The sequence below is a fragment of the Hyperoodon ampullatus genome (assembly GCF_949752795.1).
Source record: "Hyperoodon ampullatus genome assembly, chromosome: 8".
Taxonomy (NCBI): Eukaryota; Metazoa; Chordata; class Mammalia; order Artiodactyla; family Ziphiidae; genus Hyperoodon; species Hyperoodon ampullatus.
In genome coordinates this window covers 80,405,481-80,426,502 of record NC_136921.1, presented here as the reverse complement: position 1 = coordinate 80,426,502, position 21,022 = coordinate 80,405,481, and the positions used below count along the sequence as shown (strand labels likewise).

The 21,022-nt window shown below is 38.2% G+C and overlaps 1 protein-coding gene and 1 pseudogene across 2 annotated transcripts in view; one reads left to right on the top strand and one right to left on the bottom strand.

Annotated features, from left to right (window-relative positions):
• The window catches only part of COBLL1 (cordon-bleu WH2 repeat protein like 1), a 172,919-nt gene that overhangs the window by 71,820 nt on the left and 80,077 nt on the right, over window positions 1-21,022 (top strand). The window lies entirely within an intron of this gene.
• On the bottom strand, window positions 20,080-20,717 carry LOC307056945 (hypoxanthine-guanine phosphoribosyltransferase-like; annotated as a pseudogene). The gene has a single exon. The product of its transcript is annotated as a hypoxanthine-guanine phosphoribosyltransferase-like (transcript).

Sequence of the window (21,022 nt, the reverse complement as noted above, 5' to 3'; positions counted from 1 at the left end):
TTAAGAATTAACTGTAATGCATACATAGCTTCCCGCCCATTGTATCTTAATAGATTGCACTGTTGATGTTATTAATGGGTGCTTTACCAGTGCTCATTGATTGATCAAACTGAAGACACCTAAAGAGAAAGGAAGAACAAGGTAACATTTGGGACTTTTTATGTGTAGTTGAGTAAAATGGTGCAATAATAAACTTAATTTTTTGAGTACAGGAACTGATGTATTTTTTTCTGTACCCAAAGCTAGTGTAGGTGCTGAATAAATTCTTGTTGTATGGGAGTGTGTGTGTGGGAAACTAGTGTTTCTTTACCTCCTGGTTCAGAGTTCTTTCTCATGTATCATAACCTTTAACTCTGTAGATTACTCCATTAAGGGAGCTCATTTTAATTAATCTATAATTTCACCTTTTTCACAAACAGAGATATAAAGTACATTCTTACTTGCCAGTGACTGCAGGAGAATATATATAAAATAATTTCTTTGGAAGAGTTGACTAACAATGTAAGAAAATATTAGTAAAAGGTAAATGACTTTATGTTAGACAGGAGGAGGAAGAGAAAACTGTTTTAATGGGCTATAGATATTAGGAATCCTAGTGGTTGTTTGATTATTTTTATACATTGCTTTAAAGACAATCAGATTTTAGTACGATTGGGAATAATTTACTCCTTGTACAAGTTTTCCTTGTTTTCTGAGAATCAGGGTCAAATGGTGAAAGGAAACTGTCATTTCATACCAAATATATCAAATGTCCTATCCTAGTGTGTTTCTAAGAAATTAGGATTTTTTTTTAATTGGGAAAACATTTGAGGACCTGACTCTGTGTGTGTGTGTGTGTGTGTGTGTGTGTGTGTGTGTGTGTGTGTCTATCTGAAAGAGAGAATTCATTCATTCAACAATATTTTATTAAGCACCTTCTTTGTGCCAAAAATATTCTAGATCCTTCAGGATATAGCACTAAACCAGAGAGTAAAAGCGCCTGGACTCAGTGAGCTTTCCTTCACTAATCAGAATTCAATAATCTGAACTAATCATTAGTCAGAATTGTGACCATTTAAAGTAAGCCATTGGAACATTACTGTCATTGTATGAAAAGTATAGAGTATGTAAACTGGGATCTCTTTGCTTAGTATACCATTATGTGCTTGCAATAAATAAATACCTAAAGATAATTAAGGAGATAGGAAGCCCAGCTCTTTCACAGAGATCTTTATCTCTGTCAATATTCTTTGTCAATAAATATTATTTGGTTTTTAATTTCGTTGTGATTTTTTAGTTATGATGGCACAAATAAGATTTTTAATAGATTTTTTACTTCCCTTTACTAAATTATTTTATTTACTTGGGGATTGAAAATAGTCATGAAAGCATTTAATTAATAGGAATGAATTGTTTCTGGGGGAGGGATAAATTGGGAATTTGGGATTAACAGATACAAACTGCTCTGTATAAAATAGATGGACTGCAGGGACCTGCTGTGTAGCACAGAAAACAATATTCAGTGTCTTGTGGTGGCCTGTAGTGGAGGGGAATCTGAAGAATAACGTGTGTGGTGTGTATGGCTGAGTCACTTTGCTGTACACCTGAAGCATTGTGGGTCAACTATACTTCAGTAAGAAAGCGGGGGTGGAAAGAGAAATAAATTGTTTTAAGTCATTCTTCCTTGGATAAAAGGGATTATTTCTACAGAAGGTTAAAAATGATAGTTTCTGGAGAGTTATACTTATGTATTTATATCTCACTACTGTTTAGATTATTATTCTATTGAGAGAAAAATTAGTACCATTTCTGACATGTTTGATCTGACCCATAGTGTTCTAATTTTTTACTATCTGTCTTATAAAATTCAGCAGAAATTAAGAGACAGCTGGTGTGATTTTTGCTTGGACTGCAGGTGTTTCGATGAACTAACTAAATTGAGTTTTGGGTCACAGTTTCTTAAAAGATTTGTCACTGAATGGATCAGAGTTTTCCAGGAATCTTATGTCTGGTAATACTGTAGAAGCTCTTAAATTTTAGTCAACTCAGTCACTGGGTCAAGTAAGATTTCCATTCCCTTAGTAAAACATGCTGAATGGCTGTCCTGGCACAATGAACCCCCAAAGCAGTAAGCTACTTTCTAGATTGCCTGTACATGTCTCCTGTTATATTTTATCAAAAATTTGTCTTGACTGTTTCCTAACCTGTTAAGGCCTGTTTTTACAGTTACTTATTGTAATAATGTAATTAACCTAAATATTATAAACACATGATTTGAATTCATTAAGAGAGTTGTCCTATAAAAGCGAAGTTAAATACTTCAGAAAGAATCTTTGGTGAGCCAGCTACCCTGCCTCTCCAAAAAAAATGTACTATTATATGTGAATGAGACAACTGAAAGAATGAAATAAAATGCTAAAATCAAGGAATTTGCATTCGAATTGCTTGCAGGTGTCTTGAAATCCTTGGCTTACTTTAAAAAGTTAGAAGTGGAAGGCAAGCCTTTATGTGCTAATTACACAAGAAGTACAAGGTGAAAATTTAGTCAGTGGGTACAGCTGCAAATACAAATATTTCACTCTACATCAATGAATTAATTTATCTGTGTATTTTAAGTTAAAATGACTAAGGTTTACTTGAACTTTGATTTCCCACTTTAAGTGGCTTTTTAAAGTAACTTACTGATTAGAAATGTTAAAGGATTTTTGTTATATTTGCATTTCTTTTTGATCATTTTCCTAAATCACTATTCTCAAACTGTTTTCTGTAAGATAACATTAATATCTATTCTATTTACATATTTAAAAACTCGATAGATTTTTTTTTCTCCAAATGAAAATTTTAAATATATAAGAAAAATACAGAATACATTTATGCAGTTTTATGTGTGAGTTTAAAAGTACAGTTTGGAACTACACTTTGTTGTATAAGCAATACTTATGGGGGAATCTTATCTTTTCTGGGTTTAGGTAGGAAGCTTGTATATAAGTTAAATGCAGTTATGCTGTGTTTCCATTACATCAACTACCTCTTCCTTTGTTAGATATTTTAGTCTATTCAATGATTGTTACTTTGTATCTTTTCTTAAATATGTTTAATTATATTATTCATTATATTTATTGTATATTTAATATTTATACTAACTCATTGATCTGTAGTTGAAAGAAGAATGGCTTAATGGAAAAGCAGAATCTTATGGTCCTTGAGCTGTTTTAATTATAATCAAAACGTTTCTTGGATAATCAGTTTGTGTCTGAAGCTCTGTTTGGTACAGTCTACATGTGGCTTATAATTCTTGAATATCAATTGGTCTTTCCTGAATATGTGATCATTTTAAATGCCAGTGACTTCAAATAACTTTGAGGAATCATGGCTTTAAACTATTTTCTTGTGCCTGGTGGGAATTGGGAGGAATTATTATGCTGAGTACTAGGAAGAGGCTATATTGGTTTTGTTGTGAGGTCTTCACATGAATGATGTACCAAGAAGCGGTGTGTATAGACTTGCCTGTAAATGTTCATAGCAGCATTATTTACAATAGCCAAAAAGTACAAACAACCCAATGTCCATCAATTGGTGAATGGATAAGTAAAATGTTGTATATTCATACAATGGAATTCTGCTGGGTAACAAGAAGTAACAAAGTACAGATACATGGTACAACATGAATGAACCTCAAAAGCATTATAGTCAGTGAAAGAAGTCAGACACAAAAGGACACATATTGTATGATTCCATTTATATGAAGTATCCAAAAAGGCAACTATATAGAGACAGAAAGTTGATTAGTGATTGCGTAGGGCTTGAGATGGGTTAGAGTTAGGGCAAAGATATTAGAAAGAAAAATGATGATCTTTGCGTACCTGAAGCACTTACTAGGAATAGTAGAGTGGAAGAAGTAATAAGGACTTTTGTTTTTAAATATATCTTCTGTGCTATTATTGTACCTAACAGAATTAATAGTTCCTTTTGCATATCATCTAACACCAAGTTTTTATTTAAATTTCTCTAACAGTCTCTTTGTCCAAATTGCATTGAGTTTCACACATTACTTTGGTGGTTTTGTCACTTAAATCTCTCATTCTATAACAGTTCTTACCCCCACCCCCATCTTTTTCCCCACATTGTCAACTTGTTAGAGAAACTGGATTGTAGACTATCCACATTCTAGATTTTTCTAATTATTATGTTTGATAATTATTAAACAGTTGAACTATTTGAGCATAATCAGAAAATGACTAATTCTTCATCCAAAAGAATTAATTTTCCACAGAGCTGAGAGCAAGTAAACTAGGACTTAGGAGCCTGTAGCAACTGTTTAAGATAGAAATCAGCGGTCTTTCAGAAATTAGCAGCCTTAGGTGTTCTAAGACTTGATTTATTCTGTTATATTGCTACATTTCTCCTGATAATAAGATGGATGGAAGACAGTGGGAAACTGTGAATCACTCTCCCTGAGGAAAGGTGAAAGGGGCCTAGCAGGTGGTTGGCACAAAGACCCCCCACAACGTAAAATCAAAAACCATGGCTCCGGGGTTTGAAAGTTGTGCCACTTAGTGAGGGAATAATTGAAGGAAGTCTTGGCAGAATTCTTGGGTTTTAATTCTTATTTTGTTGTATATGAAGTAATGTCTAGGTTGATCTTTTATTTTTTTTATATTTATTATTATTTTTTTATTAGTTTCTTCTTTATAACAAAGTGAATCATACATATACGTCTGTTCCCACATCCCTTCCCTCTTGCGTCTCCCTCCCTCCCACCCTCCCTATCCCACCCCTCCAGGCGGTCACAAAGCACCGAGCTGATCTCCCTGTGCTATGCGGCTGCTTCCCATTATCTATCTACCTTACGTTTGGTACTGTATATATGTCCATGTCTCTCTTTCGCTTTGTCACAGCTTACCCTTCCCCCTCCCCATATCCTCAAGTCGATTCTCAGTAGGTCTGTGTCTTTATTCCTGTTTTACCCCTAGGTTCTTCATGACATTTTTTTTTCTTAAATTCCATATATATGTGTTAGCATACGGTATTTGTCTTTCTCTTTCTGAATTACTTCACTCTGTATGACAGACTCTAGGTCTATCCACCTCATTACAAATAGCTCAGTTTCGTTTCTTTTTATGGCTGAGTAATATTCCATTGTATATATGTGCCACATCTTCTTTATCCATTCATCTGATGATGGACACTTAGGTTGTTTCCATCTCCGGGCTATTGTGAATAGAGGTGCAATGAACATTTTGGTACATGTCTCTTTTTGAATTATGGTTTTCTCAGGGTATATGCCTAGTATTGGGTTGCTGGGTCATATGGTAGTTCTATTTTTAGTTTTTTAAGGAACCTCCATACTGTTCTCCATAGTGGCTGTACCAATTCACATTCCCACCAGCAGTGCAAGAGTGTTCCCTTTTCTCCACACCCTCTCCAGCATTTATTGTTTCTAGATTTCTTGATGATGGCCATTCTGACTGGTGTGAGATGATATCTCATTGTAGTTTTGATTTGCATTTCTCTAATGATTAATGATGTTGAGCATTCTTTCATGTGTTTGTTGGCAGTCTGTATATCTTCTTTGGAGAAATGCCTATTTAAGTCTTCTGCCCATTTTTGGATTGGGTTGTTTGTTTTTTTTGCTATTGAGCTGCATGAGCTGCTTGTAATTTTTGGAGATTAATCCTTTGTCAGTTGCTTCATTTGCAAATATTTTCTCCCATTCTGAGGGTTGTCTTTTGGTCTTGTTTATGGTTTCCTTTGCTGTGCAAAAGCTTTGAAGTTTCATTAGGTCCCATTTGTTTATCTTTGTTTTCATTTCCATTTCTCTAGGAGGTGGGTCCAAAAGGATCTTGCTGTGATTTATGTCATAGTGTTCTGCCTATGTTTTCCTCTAAGAGTTTGATAGTTTCTGGCCTTACATTTAGGTCTTTAATCCATTTTGAGCTTATTTTTGTGTATGGTGTTAGGGAACGATCTAATCTCATACTTTTACATGTCCCTGTCCAGTTTTCCCAGCACCACATATTGAAGAGGCTGTCCTTTCTCCACTGTACATTCCTGCCTCCTTTATCAAAGATAAGTTGACCATATGTGCGTGGGTTTATCTCTGGGCTTTCTATCCTGTTCCATTGATCTATCTTTCTGTTTTGGTGCCAGTACCACACTGTCTTGATTACTGTAGCTTTGTAGTATAGTCTGAAGTCAGGGAGCCTGATTCCTCCAGCTCCGTGTTTCGTTCTCAAGATTGCTTTGGCTATTCGGGGTCTGTTGTTTTTCCAAACAAATTTTGAAATTTTTTGTTCTAGTTCTGTGAAAAATGCCAGTGGTAGTTTGATAGGGATTGCATTGAATCTGTAGATTGCTTTGGGTAGTAGAGTCATTTTCACAATATTGATTCTTCCAATCCAGGAGCATGGTATATCTCTCCATCTATTTGTATCATCTTTAATTTCTTTCATCAGTGTCTTATAATTTTCTGCATACAGGTCTTTTGTCTCTTTAGGTAGGTTTATTCCTAGATATTTTATTCTTTTTGTTGCAATGGTAAATGAGAGTGTTTTCTTGATTTCATTTTCAGATTTTTCATCACTAGTGTACAGGAATGCCAGAGATTTCTGTGCATTAATTTTGTATCCTGCTACTTTACCAAATTCATTGATTAGCTCTAGTAGTTTTTCTGTAGCATCTTTAGGATTCTCTATGTATACTATCATGTCATCTGCAAACAGTGACAGCTCTACTTCTTCTTTTCCAATTTGGATTCCTTTTATTTCCTTTTCTTCTCTGATTGCTGTGGCTAAAACTTCCAAAACTATGTTGAATAAGAGTGGTGAGAGTGGGCAGCCTTGTCTTGTTCCTGATCTTAGTGGAAATGGTTTCAGTTTTTCACCATTGAGGACAATGTTGGCTGTGGGCTTGTCATATATGGCCTTTATTATGTTGAGGAAAGTTCCCTCTATGCCTACTTTCTGCAGGGTTTTTACCATAAATGGGTGTTGAATTTTGTCGAAAGCTTTCTCTGCATCTATTGAGATGATCATATGGTTTTTCTCCTTCAACTTGTTAATATGGTGTATCACATTGATTGATTTGCATATATTGAAGAATCCTTGCATTCCTGGAATAAACCCCACTTGATCATGGTGTATGATCCTTTTAATGTGCTGTTGCATTCTGTTTGCTAGTATTTTGTTGAGGATTTTTGCATCTATGTTCATCAGTGATATTGGCCTGTAGTTTTCTTTCTTTGTGACATCCTTGCCTGGTTTTGGTATCAAGGTGATGGTGGCCCTCGTAGAATGAGTTTGGGAGTGTTCCTCCCTCTGCTATATTTTGGAAGAGTTTGAGAAGGATAGGTGTTAGCTCTTCTCTAAATGTTTGATAGAATTCGCCTGTGAAGCCATCTGGTCCTGGGCTTTTGTTTGTTGGAAGATTTTTAATCACAGTTTCAATTTCAGTGCTTGTGGTTGGTCTATTCATATTTTCTATTTCTTCCTGATTCAGTCTTGGCAGGTTGTGCATTTCTAAGAATTTGTCCATTTCTTCCAGGTTGTCCATTTTATTGGCATAGAGTTGCTTGTAGTAATCTCTCATGATCTTTTGTATTTCTGCCGTGTCAGTTGTTACTTCTCCTTTTTCATTTCTAATTCTATTGATTTGAGTCTTCTCCTTTTTCTCTTGATGAGTCTGGCTAATGGTTTATCAATTTTGTTTATCTTCTCAAAGAACCAGCTTTTAGTTTTATTGATCTTTGCTATCGTTTCCTTCATTTCTTTTTCATTTATTTCTGATCTGATCTTTATGATTTCTTTCCTTCTGCTAACTTTGGGGGTTATTTTGTTCTTCTTTCTCTAATTGCTTTAGGTGCAGGGTCAGGTTGTTTACTCGAGATGTTTCCTGTTTCTTAAGGTGGGATTGTATTGCTATAAACTTCCCCCTTAGAACTGCTTTTGCTGCGTCCCATAGGTTTTGGGTCGTCGTGTCTCCATTATCATTTGTTTCTAGGTATTTTTTAATTTCCTCTTTGATTTCTTCAGTGATCACTTCGTTATTGAGTAATGTATTGTTTAGCCTCCATGTGTTTGTATTTTTTACAGATCTGTTCCTGTAATTGATGTCTAGTCTCATAGCATTGTGGTCAGAAAAGATACTTGATACAATTTCAATTTTCTTAAATTTACCAAGGCTTGATTTGTGACCCAAGATATGATCTATCCTGGAGAATGTTCCATGAGCACTTGAGAAAAATGTGTATTCTGTTGTTTTTGGATGGAATGTCCTATAAATATCAATTAAGTCCATCTTGTTTAATGTATCATTTAAAGCTTGTGTTTCCTTATTTATTTTCATTTTGGATGATCTGTCCATTGGTGAAAGTGGGGTGTTAAAGTCCCCTACTATGAGTGTGTTACTGTCGATTTCCCCTTTTATGGCTGTTAGTATTTGCCTTATGTATTGAGGTGCTCCTATGTTGGGTGCATAAATATTTACAATTGTTATATCTTCTTCTTGGATCGATCCCTTGATCATTATGTAGTGTCCTTCTTTGTCTCTTCTAATAGTCTTTATTTTAAAGTCTATTTTGTCTGATATGAGAATTGCTACCCCAGCTTTCTTTTGATTTCCATTTGCATGGAATATCTTTTTCCATCCCCTTACTTTCAATCTGTATGTGTCTCTAGGTCTGAAGTGGGTCTCTTGTAGACAGCATATATATGGGTCTTGTTTTTGTATCCATTCAGCCAATCTGTGTCTTTTGGTGGGAGCATTTAATCCATTTACATTTAAGGTAATTATTGATATGTATGTTCCTATTCCCATTTCCTTAATTGTTTTGGGTTCGTTATTGTAGGTCTTTTCCTTCTGTTGTGTTTCTTGCCTAGAGAAGTTCCTTTAGCATTTGTTGTAAAGCTGGTTTGGTGGTGCTGAACTCTCTCAGCTTTTGCTTGTCTGTAAATGTTTTAATTTCTCCATCAAATCTGAATGAGATCCTTGCTGGGTAGAGTAATCTTGGTTGCAGGTTTTTCTCCTTCATCGCTTTAATTATGTCCTGCCACTCCCTTCTGGCTTGTAGAGTTTCTGCTGAGAGATCAGCTGTTATCCTGATGGGGGTTCCCTTGTGTGTTATTTGTTGTTTTTGCCTTGCTGCTTTTAATATGATTTCTTTGTGTTTAATTTTTGACAGTTTGATTAATATGTGTCTTGGCATATTTCTCCTTGGATTTATTCTCTATGGGACTCTCTGTGCCTCCTGGAGTTGATTAACTATTTCCTTTCCCATATTAGGGAAGTTTTCAACTATAATCTCTTCAAATATTTTCTCAGTCCCTTTCTTTTTCTCTTCTTCTTCTGGAACCCCTATAATTCAAATGTTGGTGCATTTAATATTGTCCCAGAGGTCTCTGAGAGTGTCCTCTGTTCTTTTCATTCTTTTTTCTTTATTTTGCTCTGCATCAGTTATTTCCACTATTTTATCTTCCACCTCACTTATCCGTTCTTCTGCCTCAGTTATTCTGCTATTGATCCCATCTAGAGTATTTTTCATTTCATTTATTGTGTTTTTAATCGATGCTTGATTCATCTTTAGTTCTTCTAGGTCCTTGTTAACTGTTTCTTGCATTTTGTCTATTCTATTTCCAAGATTTTGGATCTTGGAAATAGAATCTTGGATCAGCTTTACTATCATTATTCTGAATTCTTTTTCAGGTAGACTGCCTATTACCTCTTCATTTGTTAGGTCTGGTAGGTTTTTATCTTGCTCCTTCACCTGCTGTGTGTTTTTCTGTCTTCTCATTTTGCTTATGTTACTGTGTTTGGGGTCTCCTTTTTGCAGGCTGCAGATTCGTAGTTCCCGTTGTTTTTGGTGTCTGTCCCCAGTGGCTAAGGTTGTTTCAGTAGGTTGTGTAGGCTTCCTGGTGGGGGGGACTAGTGCCTGTGTTCTGGTGGTTGAAGCTCGATCTTGTCTTTCTGGTGGACAGGTCCACGTCTGGTGGTGTGTTTTGGGGTGCCTGTGGCCTTATTATGTTTTTAGGCAGCCTCTCTGCTAATGGGTGGGGTTGTGTTCCTGCCTTGCTAGTTGCTTGGCATAGGGTGACCAGCACTGTAGCTTGCTGGTCGTTGACTGAAGCTGGGTGCTGGTGTTGAGATGGAGATCCCTGGGAGATTTTCGCTGCTTGATATTATGTGGAGCTGGGAGGTCTCTTGTGGACCCGAGTACTGAAGTAGGCTGTCCCACTTCAGAGGCACAGCACTGACTCCTGGTTGCAGCCCCAAGAGCCTTTCATCTACTCGGCTCAGAATAAAAGGGAGAAAAAGTAGAAAGAAAGAATTAGTAGAAGAAAGAAAGAGAGAGAGAAAGAAAGGAAGAAGGAAAGAAAGGAAGGAAGGAAGAAAGAAAGAAGGGAGGGAGGGAGGACGGACGGAAAGAAAGAAAGAAAGGAGGGAGGGAGGGAGGAAGGAGAGAAAAAGAAAGAGTGAAAGGAAGAAGGGAGGGAGAGAGGAAGGAAAGAAAGATAGGAGGGAGGGAGGAAGGAAAGAAAGAAAGAAAGAAAGGGGCAGAGGGAGGGAGGAAGGGAAGGTAGGAAAAAAGAAAGAGGGAAGATAAAGTAAAATAGAATAAAGTATATAATATAGCAGCGTTATTAAAAATAGTAATTATTGAAAGAAAGAAAAAAAAAAAAAACGGACGTATAGAAACCTGGGACCTATGGTGGAAGCAAAGCCATACAGAGAAAATCTCACACAGAAGCATACCCATACACATTCAGAAAAAGAGAATAGGGGGAAAAATCGAAAATCTTGCTCTCAAAGTCCACCTCCTCAATGTGGGATAATCCGTTGTAAAAAGAGGAAAAGGGGAAAAAGTCTGAAATCTTTCTCTCAAAGTCCACCTCCTTAATTTGGGATAATTCATTGTAAAACGAGGAAAAGGGGAAAAAATCTTAAATCTTGTCCTCAAAGTCCACCTCCTCAATTTGGGATGATTCGCTGTCCATTCATGCACTCCACAGATGCAGGGCACATCAAGCGGACCGTGGAGCTTTAATCCGCTGCCTCCGAGGCTGCGCAGAGAGATTTCCCTGTCTCTTCTCTGCTCTCACAGCTCCCAGGTCTCAGCCTTGGACCTAGCCCTGCCTCTGCGCGTAGGTCGCCGGAGGGCGTCCGTTTTTCGCTCAGACAGGACTGGTTTAAAGGAGCCGCTGATTCGGGGGCTCTGGCTCACTCAGGCCGAGGGGAGGGAGGGGCACGCAGTGCGGGGCGGGCCTGCGGCGACAGAGGCAGGCGTGACCTTGCACCAGCCCGAGGCGCTCCGTTCGCTTTCCCGGGGAAGCCGTCCCTGGGTCCCGGGACCCCGGCAGTGGCAGGCTGCACAGGCTCCCCGGAACGGGGGCTGGACAGTGACCTGCGCTCGCACACAGGCCTTGTGGCGGCGGCGGTGGCAGCAGCAGCCCCAGCGTCCCACGCCCGTCTCCGGGGTCCGCGCCTTCAGCCGCGGCTCGCGCCCGTCTCTGGAGCTTCTTTAAGCAGCGCTCTTAATGCCCTCTCCTCGCGCACCAGGAAACAAAAGGGAAGAAAAAGTCTCTTGCGTTTTCGGCAGCTCCAGACTTTTTCCCCGGACTCCCTCCAGGCTAGCCGCGGCGAACCAACCGCTTCAGGCTCTTCCTGCCGCCAGCCCCAGTCCTCTCCCTGCGCTCCGACTGAAACCCGATACCCGAGCCTCAGCTCCCAGCCCCGCCCGCCCCGGCGGCCGAGCAGACAAGCCTCTCGGGCTGGTGAGTGCCGGTCGGCCCCGATCCTCTGATCCTCTGTGCCAGAATCTCTCCGCTTTGCCCTCCACACCCCTGTTGCTGTGCTCTCCTCGGCTACTCCGAAGCTTTCCCCCTCCGCCACCCGCAGACTCCGCCCGCGAAGGGGCTTCTAGTGTGTGGAAACCTTTCCTCCTTCACGGCTCCCTCCCACTGGTGCAGGTCCCGTCCCTATCCTTTTGTCTCTGTTTATTCTTTTTTCTTTTGCCCTACCCAGGTATGTGGGGAGTTTCTTGCCTTTTGGGGGGTCTGAGGTCTTCTGTCAGCGTTCAGTAGGCGTTCTGTAGGAGTTGTTCCACGTGTAGATGAATTTCTGATGTATCTGTGGGGAGGAAGGTGATCTCCGCGTCTTACTCTTCCGCCATCTTCCTCCGGACTCTAGGTTGACCTTTTAATGCTTTATTTTCCAGTAAAAGAAACTTTTAGGTCAAATGCCTTAATGCTTATATATGTGTGTATAGTTTGCCAACAGTAGTGATTTTACCTAGAAGCATAGGTAAGGACCTTTTATAGACATTTAAAAATGTGACCTTTTTTCTTACTGAGAATATGTTTTCCCTACATGCCTTTGTTTTAATAACATTTTTTTTTTTAATATCAGCATTTTCACTTCTGTATTGATATAACAGATTTGTGTTATGAATAATGGTATTTGTGTTTTTAAAATAGATCATTCGTATGTCTTTCACTGAGTCTATAAATGAGAACCTCTTGGCTCAGTAAGATAGTCTGTGAATGAGGTTCTGTGTAGGTAGGACTTCTTTAGTATTAGCCATTAAATAGAACAATACATATTGATGGAAATCATTGGTGGAGATCATTGTGGAGATCATCATTCTAATACCTTTGCCTTTATTTTAGTCCAGTGGGTCTCAAACTGTAATGTGCTGGACCACTAGTATATATCACCTGGACCCCATATGCAGATTCTATTTAAAAAGGTACAACATGGGGCCACCCAAGCAGATCTGTATTAGAAACAAGTTCCATAGCTGATTCTAATGCTTATTGAATTTTGAGAATCACTAGCTTAGAAATATTTTTATTGTGTTTTACTTTTAAATAGTTTGACTTGGAAGAAATTGCAGAAATAGTGCAGGCGTTTCCCTCTGCCTTCCTCCGAACTTTCCCCAATAATAATGTCTTACATAACCATAGTACATTATCAAAACCAGGGAAGTGACTTTGGTACAATACTATTAACTTAGGTACAGACCTTATTTAGATTTCATCAGCTTTTACATGCATTCTTTATTATTTTTAAAAATTTGTCTTGATTTATAATTCTGTGAAATTTTATTACATGTATAGATTTGCGTGACATTCCACCATCAGAATACAGAACTGTTGCATCACCATAAAGGAACTCCCTCACATTACTCTTTTTTTTAAAAAAATTAATTAATTAATTAATTAATTTTATTTTTGGCTGTGTTGGGTCTTTACTGCTGTACGTGGGCTTTTTCTAGTTGCGGCGAGCGGGGGCTGCTCTTCATTGTGGTGCATGGGCTTCTCATTGCAGTGGCTTTTCTTGATGCGGAGCACAGGCTCTAGGTGCACGGGCTTCAGTATTTGTGGCACATAGGCTCAGTAGCTGTGACTCACGGGCTCTAGAGTGCAGGCTCAGTAGTTGTGGCACATGGGCTTAGTTGCTCCATGGCATGTGGGATCTTCCGGAATGAGGACTCGAACCCGTGTCCCCTGCATTGGCAGGCAGGTTCTTAACCACTGTGCCACCAGGGAAGCCCCCTTATGTTACTCTTAATAGTTAAACCTTGCCTCCAATCCTGGCAGCCAGTGATCTGTTTTCTATGACCATAAGTCTATCACTTGGGACTCACATAAATAGAACCATATGGTATGTAATCTTTTGAGACTGGCTTTTTCACTCAGCATAATGCCCTTGAGATTATCCAAGATGCTGAGTGTATCAAGGCTTGCTTTTTTATTGCTGAGTAGTATTCCATTGTATGGATGCATCACAGTTTGTTTATTCATTCTCACGTTGGAGTACATTTGGGCTGTTCCCTGTCTGGGTTTGTTATGAGGAGAGCTGCAATAAACATTGACATACAGGTTTTATGCAAACATAAGTTTTTGTTTCTCTCATGTAAATACCTAGGAATAGATTGCTGGGTCATATGGCATGAGTATGTAGCTTCATATTACACTGCCAAACCATTTCCCGAAGTGGCTGTGCCATTTTGCACTCACCTTGTTCAAGTCACCTATGAGAGATCTAGTTTCTCCACATTCTTGTCTGTACTTGATATATTCAGTAGTTTTAATTTAGGTGCATAGTGGTATTTCATCATAGCTTTAATTTGCATTTCCCTAAATGGATAATAATGTTGAGATCTTTTCATGTGCCTCTTTCTCACATCCTCTTTGGTAAAGTGTTCAAACCTTTGCCCATTTTATGATTAGATTCTTTGTCTTCTTACTATCACGTTTTGAGAGCTCTATCTATATTCTGGATATAAGTCTTTTGTTGGCTATGTGACTTACAAATATTTTCTCCCAGTCTGTGGCTTGTCTTTTTATCCTCATAACTGGGTCTTTCACAGAGCAGAAGATTTTACTTTTTGATGGTTTAGTTTCTTGATATTCTAAAAATCTTATGGATTGTGTCTTTGATGTCATGTCTGAGATTCTTTTGCCTAAGCCTTAGTCCCAAGGATTTTCTCCTACATTTTGATCTAAACATTTTATAGTTTTATATTCTACATTTAGATCAACTTTAGGTTAATTTTTGTATCAGGTGCTACTTTAGATTTTAATATTTCTAAACTGTGAGACACTATTTCCAAGTAGTTTTTCTAGCCAATGTTTGATAAAACTTGTAGCTAGGAAACTTAACTTGGAAAATCCATTCCAAGGACTTTTCTTTATCAGTATGCAGTGAATGTTATGCCTTTGAATACGGTTTATGCCAACACACACTACTCCTCAACATAGATTTAAAACTTTAACAGAGTGAGATGACTAAATGCTGTTTGGTATTTACCTAAGTACATATTTGAGAGTAGATTATTGAGATTGTGACTTGAAAGCAACTTCTGCTTTCATTTTATGGTTGGTTAATCTACCAGTGTGCTTGCTTGGCTGACATATACATTCCCACTGTTTAACATGCATATGTGCATATATTTTAATAATTATAACATCCACATTTCAGTTCCTTACCTAGTGTGCTTTTGAAAATTGAAAAAACATTCCAACTAAGAACTCTTTTTTTTTTTAAGACAATGTTTTTAGAGCAGTTTTAGGTTCACAGCAAAACTCAGCAGAAGATACAGGTTTCCCATAGACCCCTGTCCCCACACATGCACAGCCTCCTCCATTATCAGTATTCCCCACCAGAGTGGTACAGTTGTCACAACTGAACCTACACTGACACATCATAATCACCTGAAGTCTATAGTTTACATTAGTAATCACTCTTGATGTACATTCTACAGGTTTTGACAAAAACATAATGACATGTATTCATCTTTATAGTATCATGTAGGGTATTTTCACTGCTCTAAAAATGCTCTGTGCTCTACCTGTTCATCTCTCCCCACAACTCCTGGCAACCACTCGTCTTTTTTATTGTCTCCATATTTTTGCCTTTTCCAGAATGTAATATAGTTGGAATTATACATTATGCAGCCTTTCCAGACTGGCTCCTTGCATTTAGTAATATGAAATTAAGGCTCCTCCATGTTTTTTCATGACAACAGCTCATTTCTTTTTTAGTGGAAAAAATGGAAATAATGGGATAATATTCCATTGTCTGAATGTACCATAGTTTATTTGTCCATTGGCCTACTGAAGGACATCTAGGTTGCAAACTAAGAACATTTTAACTTCCTTTTAGAGAAGAAAATTTCTTTTTTTACATTTACTATTTTGTTGTTTCAGAGAACATAATAAGTAAAACAATTCAAGTGTGGATGATTTTTTTATCTTAAATTTAATAAGTATTTAACCTCTTTTGAAAAAGTGGAAATATAACTTTATAGGGCTTTTTATACTTAATTTTTATATGGCAAAGAAAAAAGAAGCCCAAAAAGTTTTGCATAGTCCTCTCTCCCCATGTTTTTTTTAATCATTTTTGAATTTTTAAATTGTAGTGTCAAGCACATTTTTTATTTACCTTTTCAGACTAACTTCCGTAAACGGCACTGACTTTTCCATATATCAGTACATTGCCTGCAAGGCAACAAATACGAAGTTCAAAGGAAGCTTTCAGTAGATGATGATGAGCCCAGTTGCTACTGACATGTATTACCTACTGAGCAGAAGCCTATGCACAGAGTGAATGGGGCATGAAGTGAGCACTGGGTCATGGTTTTGAAGTTTCAGTTTGTTTCGGAGAAAAATTACTTGCTAATCTCTATAAATGTTTAAGAATTTAATAAGATACTAATTTTTTTTTTAAAAGGATAACACTTGTTAAGGGATTATCTATGTAAAACATTTGCACAGTTCCTGGAACTAGACAGGCATTCAGTTAAGTTAGTTTTTGTAGGGTCCATTTAGGATATCTTTGAAATTGTTTGGTTGGACTAATTTCATTTTTAAGCTACTGGTATTAGAGGACCTCATGTGGTATTTCTTTAATCTACCCAGATTCTTTCCATAGCACTGAGAACACAGGGGGTGCCCAATAATATGGTTGACTGTCTTGTGACTCATTGTTTACATTGCTTTCAAGCCTGTTTTTCAACTTTGCTTATTTGTTTTGATGAATTTTTATCTCCTCCATTGATACGCCCTTTTCTACTGAAGGCTTTTCTCATCTCTCTTCTTGTTGATGTTTGACTTTCTTAACTGTGCATAAAATAAACATCCCACATAAGATATTTAGGAAAACCCTGAGACGAGATGAAATTGCAGCAACATTTATGGGACAGATATGAGAAATTTAATATTTAATTTTTAATGTATAGATACACTTTCCTACTCTATATCTTTGTGTGGGGTTTCCTTGAGTGTGTATATATATGTGAAAATGTATTCACTTATATTTGTACATTTTTCTGTGTATAAATTATAACTCAGTGAAAAATATCAAGAGAAATTTATGTTTTCCTTCCTTCCATAAGGACCTTCCTTCTTAGAGAAAAGGAAGCGAAAATATAATGGGGTGGCTCAAGATGGCAGAGTAGAAGGACATGCACTCACGCCCTCTTGTGAGAGCACCAGAATCACAACTAACTGCTGAACAATAATCCATAGGAAGACACTGGAACTCACCAAAAAAGATACCCTACATCCAAAGACAAAGGAGAAGCTGCAGTGAGACTGTACGAGGGGCGCAATCACAATAAAATCAAATCGCATAACCTCTGGGTGGGTGACTCACAAACTGGAGAACAATTATACCACAGAAGTTCACCCACTGGAGTGAAGGTTCTGAGCCCCACATCAGGCTTCCCAACCTGCGGGTCTGGCAATGGGAGGAGGAGTTCCCAGAGAATCACCACTTGAAGGCTAGTGGGATTAGGTTGCAGGGCTTTGACAGGACTGGGGGAAACAGAGACTCCACTCTTGGAGGGCACACACACAGTAGCGTGCACATCAGGACCCAGGGGGAAGGAGCAGTGACCCCATAGGAGACTGAACCAGACCTACCTGTTAGTGCTGGAGGGTCTCCTGCAGAGGCAGGAGCTGGCTGTGGCTCACCATGGGGACAAGGACACTGGCAGCAGAAGTTCTGGGAAGTATTCCTTTGCATGAGCCCTCCCAGAGTCTGCCATTAGCCCCACCAAAGAGCCTGTAGCCTCCAGTGCTGGGTCGCCTCAGGCCAAACAACCAATAGGGAGGGAACTCAGGCCCACCCATCAGCAGACAAGCAGATTAAAGTTTTACTGAGCTCTGGGCACCAGAGCAACACCCAGCTCTACCCACCACCAGCCCCTCCCATCAGGAAACTTGCACAAGCCTCTTAGATAACCTCATCCACCAGAGGACAGACAGCAGAAGCAAGAAGAACTACAGTCCTGCAGCCTGTGGAACAAAAACTACATTCACAGAAAAACAGACAAAATGAAAAGGCAGAGGGCTATGTACCAGATGAAGGAACAAGATACAACCCCAGAAAAACAACTAAATGAAGTGGAGATAGGCAACCTTCCAGAAAAAGAATTCAGAATAATGATAGTGAAGATGATCCAGGACCTTGGAAAAAGAATGGAGGCAAAGATCGAGAAGATGCAAGAAATGTTTAACAAAGACCTAGAAGAATTAATTTTTCAGAGATGAACAATACAATAACTGAAATGAAAAATACAGTAGAAGGAATCAATAGCAGAATAACTGAGGCAGAAGAATGGATTAGTGACCTGGAAGACAGAATGGTGGAATTCACTGCTGTGGGACAGAAAAAAGAATGAAAAGAAATGAAGACAGCCTAAGAGACCTCTGGAGCAACATTAAACACACCAACATTCACATTATAGGGGTCCCAGAAAGAGAAGACCGAGAAAGAAAGGACCCGAGAAAATATTTGAAAAGATTATAGTCGAAAACTTCCCTAACATGGGAAAGGAAATAGCCATCCAAGTCCAGGAAGCACAGAGAGTCCCAGGCAGGATAAACCCAAGGAGAAACACGCTGAGACACATAGTAATCAAATTGACAAAAATTAAAGACAAAGAAAAATTATTAAAACTAGCAAGGGAAAAATGACAAATAACATACAAGGGAACTCCCATAACATTAACAACTGATTTCTCAGCAGAAATTTTACAAGCCAGAAGGAAGTGGCATGATATATTTAAAGTGATGAAAGGGAAGAATCTACAACCAAGATTACTCTACCCGGCAAGGATCTCATTCAGATTCGACGGAGAAATCAAAAGCTTTACAGACAAGCAAAAGCTAAGAGAATTCAGCACCACCAAACCAGCTCTACAACAAATGCTAAAGGAAATTCTCTAAGTGGGAAACACAAGAGAAGAAAAGGACCTACAAAAACAAACCCAAAACAATTTAAAAAATGGTAATAGGAACATATGTATCGATATTTACCTTAAACGTGAATGGATTAAGTGCTCCAACCAAAAGACACAGGCTGGTTGAATGGATATAAAAACAAGACTGCTATATATGCTGTCTACAAGAGACCCACTTCAGACCTTGGGACACATATAGACGGAAAGTGAGGGGATGGAAAAAGATATTCCATGCAAATGGAAATCAAAAAAAATCTGGAGTAGCAATACTCATATCAGATAAAATAGACTGTAAAATAAAGAACATTACAAGAGACAAAGAAGGACACTACATAATGATCAAGGGATCAATTCAAGAAGAAGAAATAACAATTATAAATATATATGCACCTAATATAGGAGCACCTCAATACATAAGGCAAATGCTAACAGCTCTAAAACAGGAAATTGACAGTAACACAATAATAGTGGGGGACTTTAACACCTCACACCAATGGACAGATCATCCAGACAGAAAATTAATAAGGAAACACAAGCTTTAAATGATACAATAGCCCAGATAGATTTAATTGATATTTATAGGACATTCCATCCAAAAACAGCAGATTATACTTTCTTCTCAAATGCACATGGAAGAGTCTCCAGGATAGATCACATCTTTCTTTTTTTTCTTTTAAAGAGACAGCCTTTTAAGGATTTTAAGGATTTTTTTAAGGATTTTTTTTTTAAGGATTTTTACATTGAAGACTTCAAAAAGTAGTAGGTTTTTAGAACTTATTTACCTGTATTTAAAAGGAAGTGTTGACAAAGATTTGCCAGAAATAATATGAACAAGTGGGAAAATACAGTTAATACTACTGAAACCTACTAAAATAACTCCAGGTCATATGGTTTATCCAACATAACGATACCTCTCAATGCGGTCACTGATATGAAACTGACTGCTTCTTTTCTAAACACACAGTGGTATAATTAACAATATTCAGTCACTTCTGTTCTTTCCTGAATATATAAAATTAAAATACCAATTAAAAAACTAATATATTCTTCTCTGTCAATGTTTCTTACAGGTACAATTTCAATATTTTCATTCAGTAGTGGTGTGGTTTAAGAGATTTTTCATTCACACGTCAAACAACAATCCACCCAAAGGGAATTGATAGTCTATAGGCTCCTAGTGCAAATAAAGAGTTCGGGAATGCAGCAACTGGCCTTTCTAAAATACAAAACAGATAAAATTCTTAGACGATAACATGCAATAAGCTCTACTAAGCAGCTGGCCACGGAACTAGAACATCTGATCATTTTCCTGGTGATTTCAATGGGATTCCAGATGTTTCTAAACTCAACTTGAACTCTCAGGATTTGTATTTTGCTTTTCCAGTTTTGCTAATGACACAAACATTCAAATCCCTGAAGTATTCATTATAGTCAAGGGCATATCCTACAACAAACTTGTCTGGAATTTCAAATCCAGCAAAGTCTGGTCTATATCCAACACTTTGAGGTGTCCTTTTCACCAGCAAGCTTGCAACCTTGACCAGCTTTAGATTATGCTGCTTGACCAAGGAAAGCAAGGTTTGCATTGTTTTGCCAGTGTCAATTATATCTTCAACAATCAAGACATTCTTTCCAGTGAAAGTTGAGAGATCATCTCCACCAATTACTTTTATGTCACCTGTTGACTTGTCATTACAGTAGCTCTTCAGCCTGATAAAATCTACAGTCATAGGTATAAATATATCACTTTCTGTTTAGTGCTTTGATGTAATCCAGCAGGTCAGCAAAGAATTTATAGCCCCCCTTGAGCACACAGAGGGCCACGATGTGGTGGCCTCCCATCTCCTTCATCACATCTCAAGCCTGTCCATAATTAGTCCATGAGGAATAAACACTTTTTCCAAATCCTCAGCATAATGATTAGGTATACAAAATAAATCTAGGTCAAACCTGGTTCATCATCACTAATCACGATGCTGGGGCTGTGGGCCACCATAACGGAGCTGGCTGGTGTGCAGGCTGAGGGAAGACTGGGGAGGAGGAAGCTGGCAGCAGGGCCAAGCAGGAGGCAGCACCACATAGGAAAGCCCAGGATAGATCACATCTTGGGTCACAAATCAAGCCTTGGTATATTTATGAAAATTGAAATCCTATCAGGCATCTTTTCCAACCACAATGCTGTGAGATTAGAAATCAATTACAGGGGAAAAACGGTAAAAAAACATAAACACATGGAGGCTAAACAGTACGTTACTATATAACCAAGAGATCACTGAAGAAATCAGAGGAAATCAAAAAATA